Here is a 17,987-nt window from a genome sequence, read left to right on the forward strand (position 1 = left end):
TGTCAATATTATTTATTTATTTTATTTTTCCTTTATTTATTTATAATTTATGACGACTTCACTTTATTTATTTCATGCCACACCGACCAATCTTTAAATCGATAAACTCGTTAAAAGTTGTATACACAGAAACCTATAGTAAACTTTTCTGATCGATTATTACGAGTAGGTATTTAAAACGTCGACACGCAGAAGAATAATGTGTTTGGTGTGACAACTTTGATTTAAAACTAAATAATAATAATATGCACTGTGATGTCGCGGTTGTACGAAATGGCATTCTCCTTCCCTCCGTATAAATATAGTATAGTATAATATTATGTATTAATATAATATGCGATATTCTACATACTATTATTATATTATTTACCATACCTAAGTCATAATAATATACTATGTTGTGTAATTAAAATGGAATATTCATGAGAAATCGACATCGCTGAAGGTTTCAATGGATTAATAATATATAAGGGCAATGAATCCCACGTATTAATACGCTCTGCCGGGTATACGGTAATAAGCGTATTAGACACATAGGTATAGCGCGTTACAACAGTGTTAGGTATAACCCCTATATATTTATGGCTTTCGAACCCACCGTGCTGTGTACAAGTTTTAAAGGACCCGAACTGGCCGGACAACGTAACAGAATATTTGGCAAACTAGAAATGATAATAATAGTAACAACTACACAGCACGCCGTGTTCATTGTAATCAGTAAATTATAATATTTCATACTTAAATGATTTGCAATACACAGGCTAACTTCCTGCAATAATATTGTTAGCGTGATCCTTGCCGAGTATAACATAAGAAGAAATGCGTGCAGTAATACGCTGGTAATGGTATGCTTATCCGGTTGCTCAACTTGTTTGATCCTGGTGAATCAACACGTAATAATATAATTAAGCCACACATTCACTGGATTTTTTCAAACAAATATTGTACTTTATATACTCCCAGATTGTTAATGTAAAAGGTGGGTACCACTATATTATTATGTAAGAAGTTTTTTTTTCATCATAAAACACTTTGACCTGAATCTCAGTAGTGACACAAATTAGAATTATTCTCAGTGCTTAAGCTCACTGTATACTTTGTTTATAATAAATAATATAACCTTCCACGATTTTAATAGTCTTTTTCCGTTTAAATAATTGTTATAAATTGAATAAATTATTCGATTAGGACAATTCTATCAAAGATGACACGGCGTCTTGAATAGGCAAATTAGGTACACCACTACCGTGAGTTCGTTTTCCAGTAGGTACCTAACTCATAATAAAAAATATATTATATATTACTATAACTTACATTTGTTGTAATAGGAAATTCTACATGTAGATAGTAATTTGTTATTATTTTGTTTTATTAACTCACAATTCACATCAATATTATTATACACACAATATTATATTTTCTTACAATTGGACAACCACACAAAATATTACATTTACAAAAACCAGACAATTACAATTGTGAATACACTTAAATTATTACACTGATTATGTCATTAATACGTTCACTTAAAACTGTGTTAGTTACATTTTGATACATTAAAATTAACAACTATTGCATATGCCGTTATCATACGATAATCGATTGCTTAATAGTTAAGATAAGGAAAAGTTAAAAAAATAAATACCTAAACCATGAATCATGATAGTTATAACTTATAAGTTATAAATTTAAATAAATTAGAAATACTAATGTTGGTGAACTTTGTAAGGTGATTGTCTAAATTGTGTTATAGTTTGGTATGATGAGTACGACATAGTACCTTAGAGTTTAAGTTTCAAATTATATAATATATTATATTATTATGTTACTTTTAGGGAATAATTTAATATTTGCTTTATTTACAATTCCTTCGTGTAATAATATTGTATTATTATAGCTTTATGTATCCACGAATAGTTAAAATAATAAACCATTTATTCAACAATGGATGAGCATTTGTTATTTTTTCGTAACATGAATGTCTTTATTTTTAATCAAAATTAATTCAATATCGTATATTTTTGAATTAAAATAAAACTACATTTTCAGCTTACTTTCACCAGGTAGAATAATAATGTCCTACTTAATACTCACTTATTTTGGTAACAATATTAAGATTTTCACAAATATTTGTAAATTTTTTATATTTTTAGATTATTTTTAAAGTATTGAAAACGTCTAATATTGACTCCATAAAAGTACCAACTAGATCCAATGTTCTAACAGAAATCTCCATCAAAGAGAATGATCATAGGAGATCGGTCCACTCATTAGAATCTATTACACGCATTTGTTAAAACCGTAAAACAATTATTTGGTGCCTTATATTTTAAATCATTATTTAAAATAATTATCATTTTAAAATGTTTCTATGGTATTTACATACCTACCTAATTTTATATACCTAGATGGAAAACCACAAAACATAGTTTAAGGATCTTTTGAACCATAATGTACATCAGTACTCACCACAACTTTGGGTAAACAAAAGTCAGACTATAGTCTTCAGTATACTGAACGAAACCAAATTATTATTAATTTATTTTACATAATATTATAACATTAATGTTGTGATCTAGAGAGTTATTAAGTTCTAGATTTTAAATTCAAAATAATAAAAATTATAATAATAATACTTTTATTTTTTTATTTAGTCTCAACAGTTTATGAAAACCAGAGCTGCCACGAGCAGTCTTTTTTAAAACATATGATAAATAAATAATAAATGAGTTTCCAAATGGATAACTCGTATTGCATACATTACGAATATTATACGATTTAAATTCCAAAGTATAATAGTATTTTAATAGATGCTCATGCATGCCTGTTAAAAACACACAGAACGTGCGTCGCGTGTTTTGTGGCCATGAAGTTTTCATCAACTTTCAGCCGGAGTCCAAACATATAAGTAGTTGTTCTTGATTCATATCCCTTTTTCCCTAAGCGTGTAGAAGTCGAAATATTGTTTACGTGAAAAGTTACGCAATTCTACTTTGCAGCTGATTTGCGTCACTCGGAAAACAGTTCTACATGAATATTGCAATAATATATTATTATTATAGTTTCAAAATTCAAATTAAATATAATATTCAAAAGGAATATTAGTAAAATTATTACTATTATAATAATTAGATTTCGATTTAAATTACATAGAAAAAATAAATTTACAAACTATTTTTTTGTTTGGATTAAAAGTTTTACATTTATTTTATCGGGTAAAAGGAAACTCTGTTTTATGAATGATCAAACATTTATGTTCCAGTGATGGTATACCTAAATACGTGTTTATTTCTATCTAAAATGTCTGTATACCTAAAGTATACGAATATTAAAAAAATAACTATACATTTTTAAATTGTTTTTATACCATTATTATTATATTATGTACAATTACAACGAAAATAGTATTGATTACGTATAGTAAAAGCATTGATAAAAAAATAAAATAAACTCCTGTAGGACTAGCCTTTATGTACCGGAAGGTGCAAACTTTTTGGACCGGGAACAAATGGTAAGAACCGGATGTGAAACCCTTGAAGGCCATGAATCATTAATATCTCGTGGGATCCATTAGCATCACCGGATATTTAAGGACAATTTTGTTGTTTAATAAGAGTAAAAGACTCTACATTTTATAAATTTTTCAAAGGATATAATTCAATTTTACTTCTCATTCCCCACTATTGTTTTAGCATAGTGTGGTGTAAAAGCTTTCGGTAAAAATTAGCTTATATTATGTGTGATACGTTTTTTATGACTTACTACTAAATTGTAATTTTTTTTAACCTCGCCTAACCTATATTTTAAATACAATTTCCCATATTCAGTTATTACAGTTTTATTTTTATCTAAAGTACTCATAATGTGGGAATCACTTATCCATGGTCCTTTAAGTTTATAAATAGCCCAAATACTTCAATGATCATACTAGTCTTGTTACTGTTGTAGCACAACAGCATAAAATATATAAAATCAATGATGAAGATAATGATGATTGTGATACAATATATTTTATATACCGTGATTTATATATATTACAAATACTTTGCAGTTTAAAGCAATATTTTTTTCTACATTATTACTTAAATCTAAACAATTTAAGCGAGATTTAAAAAAAAAAAAAACATTTAAAATACTTAAAATAAATGTTTACAATTACCTAAGTCAAATAAAATAAAATAATTTTACTCTCACTTTATCCATATTTTTCTCTATTAAGTTTCTACCCGAACAAACTAATTTGAGGTTTTTACACCTAGATCGACGGATTCAAACAATATTTTTATTGACAAAAAATTGTTTTCTAAAATATTCAGTCGAATAATAATCGAATAGTTGTATACTAATATCCTATAACATAAAATCTTAAACATTATATTTGGCACCGAAATATTACTTATAAGAATAACGATTTCGTTACTTTCTCGTTTGCCTTGCACCACTTGCCAAAGTGAAGTAGGTGCCTATCTAGATCACGTGATATACGTAGTTATTGCGTGCGTGTTATATAACTTATATATATATATACATTTATATAAGAGAGCGTTTATACTATATTGTATATATATATATATATTTCTGCGTGTAGAAATGTTTACACATACACAGTTACACTGCAGCATCGCACTGTAATATAAGCAGTTTATTTTGAACTGCTTTTAACATAACTTCAAGAAAACATCGACTGAGTACCTTCATGTGCGTACAGCGCAGTGATCAACAACAAACCCCACTCGAGTTTGAACCAGGAACAGTGAACAGTGGGTTTGAGTGGGCTTTAAGGGGAGTTTCCGAACAAAAATATTCAAAAAAAATTGCCTCGGATAATTACGTTTATGATAGGTATAGGCGTTATAGCTTATTAGTTGTTAATAACCTGTAACCTGTTCTAATTGGAAATTAACGTAGAATTTAAAACACATATTATACCGAACCGGTAAATATACATCCAGTGTGAACGCTTACCTGGTTATGGTCTTTCGAATATCACGTTCTATTATGCTATGTTTGAAAACTTGCAAAACACCCACTATAATTAACAAGTATGTCTCATTCTCAGGCCCAGTGGCGTATTTAGGTTTTTTCTTGGAGTGTGGGGAGGGGGTGTAAGGACTTATAAAGTAAAGATTCATAAAACTTTTGCATATTATATACAGCCTCGAACAAAATCTGAAAACTTATAAAAAATTATATAGCACTTTTACAACCCTAAAATGTGTTCACTAAACATATAAAACGAACAATTTTCTTACTTCACTCAGTAGGTAGATTTCGTATTGAAAATAATGAACACTGCGAATTTTATTTTTGTTTTAATGTTAATTTTTAAAAAATATTTTGTATCATTAACCTAAGTATTATTTAATAGTTCACTAAAGAAAAAAATTTAATCAATGAACTGCATATAATTTGAAATATATGCCTGTTTATGATCATATTTTACTATTTAAAAAAAAGTTTATGTTCTTCAAGGAGACTCATTATTTTCTTGAAGAATAAATAAAAGTAAAATATATATTTTAACAAAACCTAAATTATGTTTATTAAAAAGTATTTATTTACTGACAATATCATAAGCTAGTAAAATAACTGCTTACTTAATAGATTGACCCTTATAATATGTACCAATGTACGAAATATTAGAGAGCGTGATTCTTACTAATTATTGATTTGTAACTTTCGACTTTTGACTTACTTTTGTCTTTTTGAGTAAATAGGAATATAACATATTTTAATCTAAACCGTTTTTATTTTGTATATTTTGGCAATAAACAATAGGTACACGTATTAGTAAATATTTAAACTGCTCCTAAGGGATAACTATAACAGTTATAAAACTGATTCGCAATCATAATATTTATTGAGAGATGCATTTGTTATACGACAAGTATACGCTATCATATTCTAAAAAATAAATTGTATACAATCGGGTTATTTCTCAGGAATCAGAAAACATCCATCGCGACTGAGAGTGATACAATTATTTACCAAAAAAACGTGGTTCCACCGCCAATAAATAATTATATTCAATAATATTTTATTATATTCAAATTTTATCTAAATATAACTTATCGGGAATAAAATTCTGAATTTGCTATTTTTAAATATTCATATTGTATCATGCATAATATCATTTCTATGGCTATGGCTATGGCCACAAATCAATTTCTCCGATCGGCCTTTGGTGGTAATAAATTGATATTGATTAATTGCACCGATCGATATAATATAGAATAAGATTGAATATTGATCTTATACGGATAACATATTTTATATCATTATAATATGACGTTTGTACGTTATTGAAACATTATTTTTATTAGTATATATTATACAGGATGATTCACCCTCAACCATGATCAACCCCATTTTTCCAGTATACGTAGGTATATATTATATTCAAATTCTTATTTTTGAAATTTTTAAGTAAACCATAATATTTTCAAATACTTAAGTTTTGTAAGATAGTTAAGGAGTACATGTGACAGTACAAACCTATTTTTTTCAAATGAGAATATTGTCCTTTTTAACTGTATATTGTTGAGCATTCAAATTTTTAAAAACTTTGGTATATATGGGTTGAAATTGTAATGATTAGTTTCTCAGGACTCAGAGTTAATAAACTTTATTTACTAAGATTAATAGTCTATAATAATAAGTTTAGTATATATAGGGTCTACGATAGTTTGAAAATTATGGTAGTACCTAATTAATAGTAATCTATATAGTATCATAATATTGATCATTAATATTGTATAAGTTGAATAACTATTATAATTTATAACATACATTTTATTTTTAATCGATAAATTATTCATTGAGGACTATTATCCTGTACGTACACAAAAATACAAAACGTGATAGCTCAAGTAGGTGCTACTGATTCAAATGTGTTTTTTTTTCTTTGCGGGAAATTGATACATATACCTTTCTTAAATCATTTATATAACTCTTTATTGAGTTTATTAGTTTACTGAATAAAAATATGTGTATAGTATTGGATTTCTGGTAGTCTACAATATTCAGTATTCCAGTTCAACTGAAGTTCAGCTGTGGTGACTAACAGCTATAATATATTATATATTAAATATATATTTTATTGACCAGCGACGATTAACTCGTTTTTCTTTGTATACAGTATACACTATACGTCTATATTCAATATTAGTTTTGTATTATTTTGTTATTGGATTAGAGGAATAATATTATGTACAAAAAAATAATAAAACTAAAATAATATAAAATATTATATACAGTGTTTCTACTTTATTTAAATAGCGTAGGTATCAATGTTCCGTTGATACGTTTTTCTAACTTATTAAAACTGTTTACAACACACATTTTATTATTAAATTCCTAAAAAACAATTCATTATTATGAAACATGTTATGAATAATTTTACTATTATTATGTACAACAAAATATACATAATTTTATTCAATTTATGTTTAACTATTGTTTTTTTTTTTTTGAATCTAACAAAAACTATGCTTTCAACTTTCCTAGAACTAAAATATTCATTACATGATACAAGGATAAAATATTATCATGGTATTTAATGAATAAACAAATATACTATCTTGAAGGATTTCCAACTAAAACATCGATTAAAGTACCAAAAAAAAATTAATTTACATGGAATCGATCGATATAATATGTAATATATTGGTTAGGTTTTTATGTATGTAAAATGCAATTATTGCACTTTTATGTTGATCTTGTCAAAAAATATTATACTACATATTTTTCATTTTAATGAGTCAGTGTATAAAATTGTGATTTATTGTTATTAAGTAGGTATACTGAAGTACCTAGCTGTGTTTAAAAGTAATTTTTATCACAGTAGATGTTAATCCATGTTTTGTTGACAGACGTAAAATAAAGATAAAGCCGATGATAAGTTAGCATCCCCTAACAAACGAGTTTCCACTTTATCAACTACAAAAATGTTAAAAAATATTGAGGTATTTTCGTTACCTATACAATACAGCGGTGTTATGATGATAACCATGCAGTTTTGAACTCGATAAAACTTTCGTAAACGACCTCATTTTAATGTATAAATATTTTAAACGAATTCTAAAAGTTCTAAAATGCAAATCATCACGTCCACGTAAATAAATTATAATTGTAAAACAATACACCTTTGACATCATATCTATATAATATTATATGGCGTGCAATAAGGTGCACATTATTATAATAAAACTGGTGTAAGATATACGACACATACCTACAACACACATTATTATAATGCATATTTATTGCATATTGATCTGTTCTCGGAGCAGCGAAGAGAGAACGCGTAGGCATTGCTTAATTTCCTAGTTAAATCGTATTCATAAAGTTATAGTTCCGATTTCCATATTACGGTTCGACGTACGTTTATACAATTTTACCATTGTCGGGTTTACTGGTGGTAACAAACGGGCGCCCGGTCGCAAATCGTAATTCGGTGACAGTGCGCGTCATCACACGAGTTTCCAACTTCGGCAGCTGTAAATCGTATGACCGTATTAAAATGGTACATTATTATAATGTAGGAATACACACAAATTATCAATATTACGCAATAGAATATTGTAAGAGTTAGTATTTTTCATATTACACACATTATGAATTTGTGGAATCGTATATTTTAACCGAAAAACCAATGAAAGTCGTATCTATTTTGTGTCACTCTTCAGAAAACATAATATTGTTGAACGATTTATTTAGTACTGATACGGGTTCGTTACAGTTTTCACACAAATACACTGAGGTATTTTGGATCCTGACTCGTCTGGTAGAATTGAGTTGAAAAAGCACGTCCCGTTCGTAAATATAACCGTTCGTAGTTTTCCTTCTCTGACAGTCCACCGGGTTATCCTATTTTTAATTTCTCCGAGTTTGTCGGAAATGCATGTCTTAACCCAAGATTGGCACAACCGGAGTGGCCCAGCCTTCCAGGTCTACCCCGCCTACTTTAACTGAATTTGAATATTATATTTATACCAAGTGGTAAATTGTGTTCAATATTAATGCAAACTAAAATACCAATATTCAACAACAATAATATTGTTATATAGAATATTTACGAAAAATATACATATTTTATGAATCCCCTACCGGGAAATTGTTGGTTGCGCTACGACTGATGAAGGAGGAGTGATCGCTCCAATGATTTTGGCGTTGATCTATTATTTTTATTAGTTGTTCAGACATTTTTTTTTCCACGTATACGCTAAATATTTATTTTTAGGTCGATCAACTCGGGAAACGCGCGATTACGTTTTTAGATGATACTCGGCGATATTTTTGTTTGTACTGGTGGCGCTGTAGCTATTCACTACCAATCTCCCGTCCCGAGTATTACACTCGTACACGGTACACGTATAGTATTATTTGCCGTACAGATATTATATCATGGGCCACTGACATCGTTTCCAAAAACCTTGACATCCTATTTTTATCTGGCAGAAAAAATAATACCATCACAGCATAACATAATACCGGCGCACATCGGTAGCCGCAGAGATGCAGTTTATCGTACAGGGCTCTTCGGCGCTATTACATTTTATATTTAATTGAAATGTCGTATCGCGTGACGATCCCGTAATATCATAACGTTATATTGTTATACCTATATATTATTACCTGTAGGTACGTGTGTGTGGTTTTTTTATTTGTTTGTGTTAGTCAAAAAGTCGGTGAAAATACAATCTTTTTTTTAAATCTTACAACTACCAACCTGTTTTTTGCATGCCACGTAATCATACTTAGGGATGTAAGTAAATTTCCGATGGCGAAAAAAGGATTACTTCTTCTTTTTGGACAGACGCATAGCTTGTCTCTCTTGGGCATAAATATAGGTTCCTTTCAGAGCAGTAACGTTTGAACAGATCTTTTTTCGTCGTCGTCACCGTAAGTTCAAAATGGAAAAAATATATAAAGGTACCTGTAATATTCGTTTGAGCTACCGTTTTATAAATGGGAATTGTGAATCGGGATAAATAATAACACCGTAATAAATTAATCCCAGAAAATAATTGTTGTATAAGAATTATAAAATGTTATATTATATGGTCAGCAAACTATCAAATTTTTACGAGAATTTAATACCGTTTAGAAAGTAATAACATTTCGTGTATATACATATATATATAGACGAACGTTTAAACTTCAATGGCCATTATATTGTGAATTATTACCTAGTTATTTTATGGTAAGTACAGACGATTGGACTGTCATGTTTTGTTTTTAATATTCTTGAAGATCAATCGACATTGTAAAACTTTTACGTCTTTAAAAATGTACTTACATTATATGTTACTTCTGATCTAATGATAAACATGTCATTGTTAAGTAATTGGATTCAATGTTATCAATTATTATTATGAAAAAAAGAGGGTATTTTACTGTAAAATCAATAGTATACTTTACTTCAGAATAATTTTAAATTGTCTTCTTTTCTCAAAAAACATATTTATATATACATTACAATCAATAAACTGAAAATTACACTCATCAAAAATTACATTTTAATACAACGTGGTTAATGATGGTGAATTAAAGAACTTGGAAAATAGTTATTTTATAGTGTACCTATGTTTCTAGTTTATATTACATTTAGTTAATACAAACTCCATACCTTAAATAGTTAAATCAACCAGAGCTTAAAGAAGTTGATGATTGTTTTAATTATTAATAGAAACTTTTTTGCTTATACATTTTAGCAATTTAGTGTCTATGTACGTACTGATTTGACTAAACAAAAAAGATACACACGAGTTTTTAATAATTATATTATAAAATGTTTTTTTAGTAAAATATTAGGTAAAAAAAAAATTGTCACCTGAAATCTTCACTCAACCCATTAAATGTATTCATTTATATAACATATAACACACACAAAACCGTAGATAGGACATTAAAAAATGCACTATATAAAAATAGTGTGCATAATAATAGTTAACCATCTTGCCGATGCAAATCAAATTACACGATAACAAGTGGTTGTTGCCAAATAGCCATTGCCCACAAATTATACATTTTAATTATAAGGTAATACACTACACTAATTATAAAATTAAGAATTATTAACGCAACAACATGGTTTACGTAAGACGATAATATAATTAATGTTATTATATTTCTATAATTATAATACACGAAAGTGATTATGGTAATTAATAATATATAATTAAACAAACAAATAAAATTGTTTTTAAAACAATTTTTACTTACATTTATTTAAAAACATATACATATTTGAATAGCATGTTTTAAAAATATTCAGTAAAAATATTATCAAGACTCGAATAAAACTTAATTTGGTAAAGTGAAAAATCTATAGTAAGTTACAATCATTACAGATTATAATGAAAAATATATTTAAAAAAAACTACTGCAAATCGAGTCATTGAAATAAAAATATACTCGTAAATAAAATACAAAAAAAAAAAAATTGTATAGATCAGAGTAGAATATTTTCTTGGTACTATTCACCTTTAGACTTTGGCACTGCACATTCCTTAAGAACGCCCACTTGTGTGACACAGCAATGTTGTGTAAATCTTATCAGATCAGTGAGTAGGTATGTCGTGCATAGTCGGATCACTGGCTTTACATGTTTTTCTTTTTATTTCCCGATACAATATTTAACTATAAGTAAAATATACATTTTCTTCTCAGCTGATTTTGATTTATTTTCATAATCCTTTATTTTATTCAAACTGCACATGAGAAACAAACGTTCGAATATATTATTTTTAAGGCATGCAGAGTTTTCGTAAAATAAAACTATTATAACGATCACGAATCAAATGTTAAAAACTTAGGCAAGTCATACAGGCTTTGCTGTAAAATAGGTGTCGAGTGTACCTCGTTATTATAAGTCACTATAATATTATATACCTATGTGTTAAATTTAAATTCAATGATTATACTGCATACAAAAACAATTCTGAGCGAAGACGGTAGTTAGCCTGTATTACTAATTATTTTGTATGCTATTATTGCTATTGAACTATTAAAGTAATTAATTTTTCTATAACAGTAGGTTGAATTCATTTTTACTGAATACATAGCCTTTCAAAATTGCATTACCTATTTACCTATGTGAATACAATATAATAATAAACTTTAAAATATTCAAGTAAGTATACCCACGAACAATATTTTTAAATTAAAACAACACAACTGACGATAATGATCAGTAGAGTTCGTCGGCTTCTTGAAGAATACAAAAATAAATAAATAAAATAAAATACAAAATAACTAAAATTATTATTTTTAGTTTAAACTTTAAATATCTAATTTTGTCCAAACTCGAACTTGTTTCTAAAAAAAACTGTGATTGTTAATTTTTTTTTTGTTTATAATTTGGACTAGTTATAAGAAACTTGTTTTAAATGTCAGCCCTTTGAATACCTTATACATTTTCGACTTCAAATGATAAGCACATTTTTGAGATTTTAACGGAAAAAATAGACTATTACTGTAACAGACCAATAAATCTTATAAATATATGTAAAAATACTTAATAATAATTTGCAATAACCAAAATATATATGTATAGACAAAATGTGTTTTATTTATAATGATCAGATTTTAAAATAATTGTACATAAACTGTAAACAGACAACATCTTCTAAATCTTGTAAAATAAAGAAGGTCGATGTGTATTCCAAGTTGTAACTAATAATAACAACGTTGTAACGGTTATATAATTGCATTGTTCTAAAAATCTGCGCCATTATAAATTTGTTTCAATTATTTAATTGAATCATTTTATGTAACTTGCTTTAAATAGGTTACTAAAATGTAAATTATTCCTTTATGATAGAGTTATATTTTCAATATTATAGAGCGGAAAGAAAACAATTGAAAAATAACCTAAAACATTTTTATTAAATCTATAGTGTGACCTGGTTTTAGCGCGGTAGTTGGTCTCAGTCACTAATGTGTTCTGAGGTCAAGCATCAGCCGGTGTCACTAGTTCTCGGATGGGTGACCTCCCAGGTTTTAGTGACAAATCCTTGCCACATATGCACGTGTTCCGAACCAATAATCGTACCCCTATACAGTAAAACAGGCTAGTAAGTAGTTACCATGTAGTTGATGCCTTAAAAATATATATTCTTCACCAAAAAAGTGTATAGAAGTTGACGTTTATTCTTAAGTTGATGCAGTTTTCCGTTCTTAAAATAAAGTAAAAGGATATTAATATAATTAAAATACCTATGCTATTTATGATTAATGCCTTAACTGCTTCTACTTTTCAGTAACTATTATATTATATCAATATCATCCATAGTACAGTTGTGTAAATAATAAAAAAAAATATATTTTAATCTTTCCTTGTAAAATACAAGCACAGAGTACAATTATTATTATCATTGAAAAATATTAAACTTGTATATGCACTAATGAATTATATAAAAAAACGTAATAATATGTTAATACCACGATATCATGATGTTTTTACTTGTATAATAATTAAAAGACGAACCTATAAAATGTCCAGATAAATAACATTCTTTTCATCTATATTTTTAGAGATTCGTATCCTTGCTTTTGCATAAATAACCACATATTATTAAGTCCTCTTCATTATACATCACCCATATTTAACTATGGATTTCATGAAATACAGAGCATAGTAAATATTATACTAATGTTATGGTAATATGACGTCAATGAGAACGGGAAAAACATTCAAAAGTATCAGACTAATAGTGGATTGCGTTATATATATGAACACAAATACTTGAAATCCTGCAGTAACCGTATTCTAAATGTCATTTAGAACTCGAGAGCCCTTTTTATGTATACTTTCGAGTGCAAGGGGAATGCATACATATCTGTCTATAAAGCAGATCGCCAGTGTTAAATCGTCCAAAACATGTCTTTTTTTTTTTCTCGTATCACGTCCTTTAGTAATCTCTCTCATGTCCTATTTATCTTGGAGAATAAAGCTGCGCGTTTCAATGGCTCAGTGTCACAGTACACTCTGAAAACTGACCTTAATATAATCACTCGTAATATACTGTCAAACACTTTTCATTAGAGATGTAACAGTTTTATTATGTAATTAAACCCATGTTGTTATATGTGTAAGAGCTGTAATGTTCGCATTGTGAATATAATAAACAAGCTGATGATAAATGTACACTAAAATACGTGTAATGTCAATAAACTTCCAGTTCTCAATGAACGAGATTCTATTTTGGCAGTAGTAACCGAAGAGAGTCTCCAACAACATAGTTGGTTGAATCGTTGTTTGGCCATTTAATTAGATGGTGAATATAAAAACTAAAAAGGTAAACATTTTTATTTCTAAAGAACAGACTCTTTAAAATATAACGACTTCCTCGAAAATGTGAGCAATAATAAACTCCTGGACTGTTAAATAGAATTGAAGCGGAAAACTATTTAATGGCATACTGGAATGCGTACATTTTATTAATTTAAACTCTCTGTCGCGTTAAGCTGGGAAATCATCACAAACTAATACTTTTTTTTATTTATATTTAAAAATAGTAAGTGTGTCTAGTACCTATATAATATTTTAACCAACCTTTGAGAATAATCATAATTACTTCCAAACGTTTATATTACGTGCTCGTTAAATCTGCGCTCTCAAGCCACAAAAACCACACGATGAAATAATGTCCAATAATCGCAATGTGAATAAATATATTTAAATACCTAGGTACCTATTATTATTCCGCTCTGATTTGTGGATGCACCACAAATACTTAATCTGTGGTTGATTATACGATTTTAATTTTCCTACCACAGGATTAACATTAATAAAGTCCAATAATGGAACACACTCCGCAGTGTCGCAGTGAGAGTAATAAGTACACGACGAGTATTTTACATGCATATTATTACAATAATTATTATTACGTTAAAGTAACACGTTTGATAGAAAATAATTGCTGTCTACTTTCTATATTTAATTAGTATTCACTCTTCACTATACGTATTTTATTATAATATAGGTACATTATACAGTTTATATATTATAGAGTTTACAACAGGTCATGTAATTTCAGTGCATTCCAAAATGATCTCTTATTATAAACGGATATATTTCACTATGTTATATTTTAGTTTTTCTTATCATGTATTCTTTGTTTGCAATTTATCATTACGTAGGTACAGTCCACTGGCGGCGAATAGCTATAAGGGGTAGGTAGATAAGTGGTACATGTATTGTGTATACTGTGAAGTTTCGGTAGGCCACTTATTACTAGAACTTAGAAATGTGGTGTTATTTTAAATTCAAAACTACCGATATTCTGTTCCGCTAACATTTTTCGTAAATATGGATGTAATTATAAAATTCTGTGTCTTGGGTCACACTTTTTTCTATGATTCAGCCAATATGTTCTCTATAGTAAATATAATACGGGTAAATTAAATAATTAGGTAATTATACATTTTGTATTTATTAATGAACACAACCATTATTAACAGAATAATAATCCAATTTACAATTCTATCACTTAACTCTTATCATACTATTTCAATATTTCATAACCAATAATTGGTTTACTCCATTTATTCATAATAACTAATATCCCACTAGCAACAGTCACTATCATAGCTAGTATCAGTTATCGTGAGCAGCATATGGAAAAATAATATTTAACCTGTGAAAGTGAGCCCTATAGTTTCCATAAATATTCTTGAAAATGTACAAAAAAAAACATCATTTTTTTAAAAAATTTTTTCCGTTCGAATGTATACAGGTTAATAAATTATTTATGATAGGCCATTTATGTTAAGGCCATTTTTTACATATGTCGGTACTTTATATGATAATCTACCTCCATCGTCACGAAAATTATGTCTGACATAAACACAAATACACATAGTAAAATAACCTAATAATCATATGTTTATGTTCAATAATAAGTATAATATATAATTTATTATAATATAACAAATATATACAAACTAATAAAATTAAAATATTACTGTAAAAGTTTATCGATGACATTTGTTACAAACTATAAAACAGTCACCTTCACATTATTCGTTATAATGATACCTATACCCAAAGCTTTCCGGGTTTAACAATAATCAGAGGCAAGTACGTCTTATGAATCGTAACATATTATAAAAACGAAAATTAATTTGTTATTTATATTCATATAAGTATATTTTCATATCAATAATTACGGACTTTTTTATATATATATTAAGTAGGTACATATACGCATATATTATATTTTATATGTTATGCTCATAATATTAGGAAAAACTAAGACATCATAAAAAATCAGACATTAGTAATAAATATAAAAACGTAAATCATTATTTTAATAATCATAAAATATTTAATGATTATATTATAATAAATACAAAAGATTAAAAAAAAATAATAATTAAATTGTAGTAGTAAGTTAGTATAATATGCACGATATACACTTTTATATTAAATGTATGTTTAATAATAATGCTACAAATTAGATTATTAAATATGTATGAATTTCATTGTACAATTCAACATTTGTCGTTATCGTATTTATGAGAAGTTTTAAAAGTATTTAAAGAGGGTTAAATTATGGAATTATTTAAAACTAATATGTATCCAGTTTATTGGTATTCAAAATATATAATTTAAGACTTCCTTGCTTTAATCCTGGTATTCATTAATTTTTATTTTCAACTTTTCAAGTAGTTTCTGAGACTGGAATTAACCTTATTTAACTAGTCCCTTCTGTTTTATTATTATAATTAGTCAAATGAGTAGGTTTAGGTATATCATATTATTGTTAACATTTATCATAGATTGTGTAGGTCAGCCTTTATTTAAATATGACTTAATTTACCTATATATATTAATAATAATTTGGTCTTAAAAATTTAGTGTTCTTTTAAGTAATGATATAATTAGTAGGTGGTGATATCCCAGGTGATGATATCAGTTTATTTGCATTATTTTTTTTTTATGATCGGTAGGTGTAATGGAACGGAACTATTAGAAAATTGCGTATGAATTAAAAATATACAATATTATCATCGACAAAAGTAATTTTTTTTTTAATGATTTTAAAAATAATGATATTTTAATATAATAATCACCAAAAGATAATATTGTCGAACTAGAAACAAAAATAGAAAAACGGTTTGTTACTGTATATTTTATAGAACAAAAATGGATGCGTATCATATTACCTTGTTGTACCGTGTTTCTATAATTTCTAGTATCAAGCAGGTCATCGCAGACAGAGTTGGTGAGAAAATGGCCACTGGCTTCTCATATTTAGGTTTTGGGGCTGGTACATAATATGGTCATGCTATTAATTATGTATTTATCTATTTATTTTGTCTAACATTAAATAAAATATTAATTATAAGTCACACAAGTACTCATTGTATTGACATTAAATAATTTGCTGATTTAATTATATGCATTTTATGTGATAAGTCAAATGTGTATAAAATTATTTCAAATGATTATGAGGACATTACATCTGCATATTTTATTGTACCAGATTTGTATTTAGTAGAATCAATCGAGTGTTGTAAGTTCAATAATATAACTTGCGTGGGAAAATTTTTTTAACACCTATAATACTATTTTAATACTTAAAAGCCTCGCACGCTGTATATAGTAAGTTCGCTATTATAATTTTTTTTTTTTTAAAACTGCCAATCTCATAATAATAATGTATATTTTCCACTCAGGCGGTATCCCTTTTGAGTCGTTTGCACGAAAAGCAATAAACAGCGGCACAAAATAATAAACCCGGTCATGCAGAAACTGCAGCAAGTTTTCATCTTTAAAGTAATATATTTACTATATTTACCCAACACACCGTTGACGAATATTTTCATTTTTCATATATCCGTGTCCAAACAAAAACTGTTGCCACCATCAAATAATTGATGTTATTGTATTGTATGTGTTTAAGAAACTGCTTAACGTATTTTGATAAAAAAAATCATGACGTGCTATAAACTATTACAATGTTTATTATTATTAT

This window comes from Acyrthosiphon pisum, chromosome A3 (assembly GCF_005508785.2).
Source record: "Acyrthosiphon pisum isolate AL4f chromosome A3, pea_aphid_22Mar2018_4r6ur, whole genome shotgun sequence".
Lineage (NCBI taxonomy): Eukaryota > Metazoa > Arthropoda > Insecta > Hemiptera > Aphididae > Acyrthosiphon > Acyrthosiphon pisum.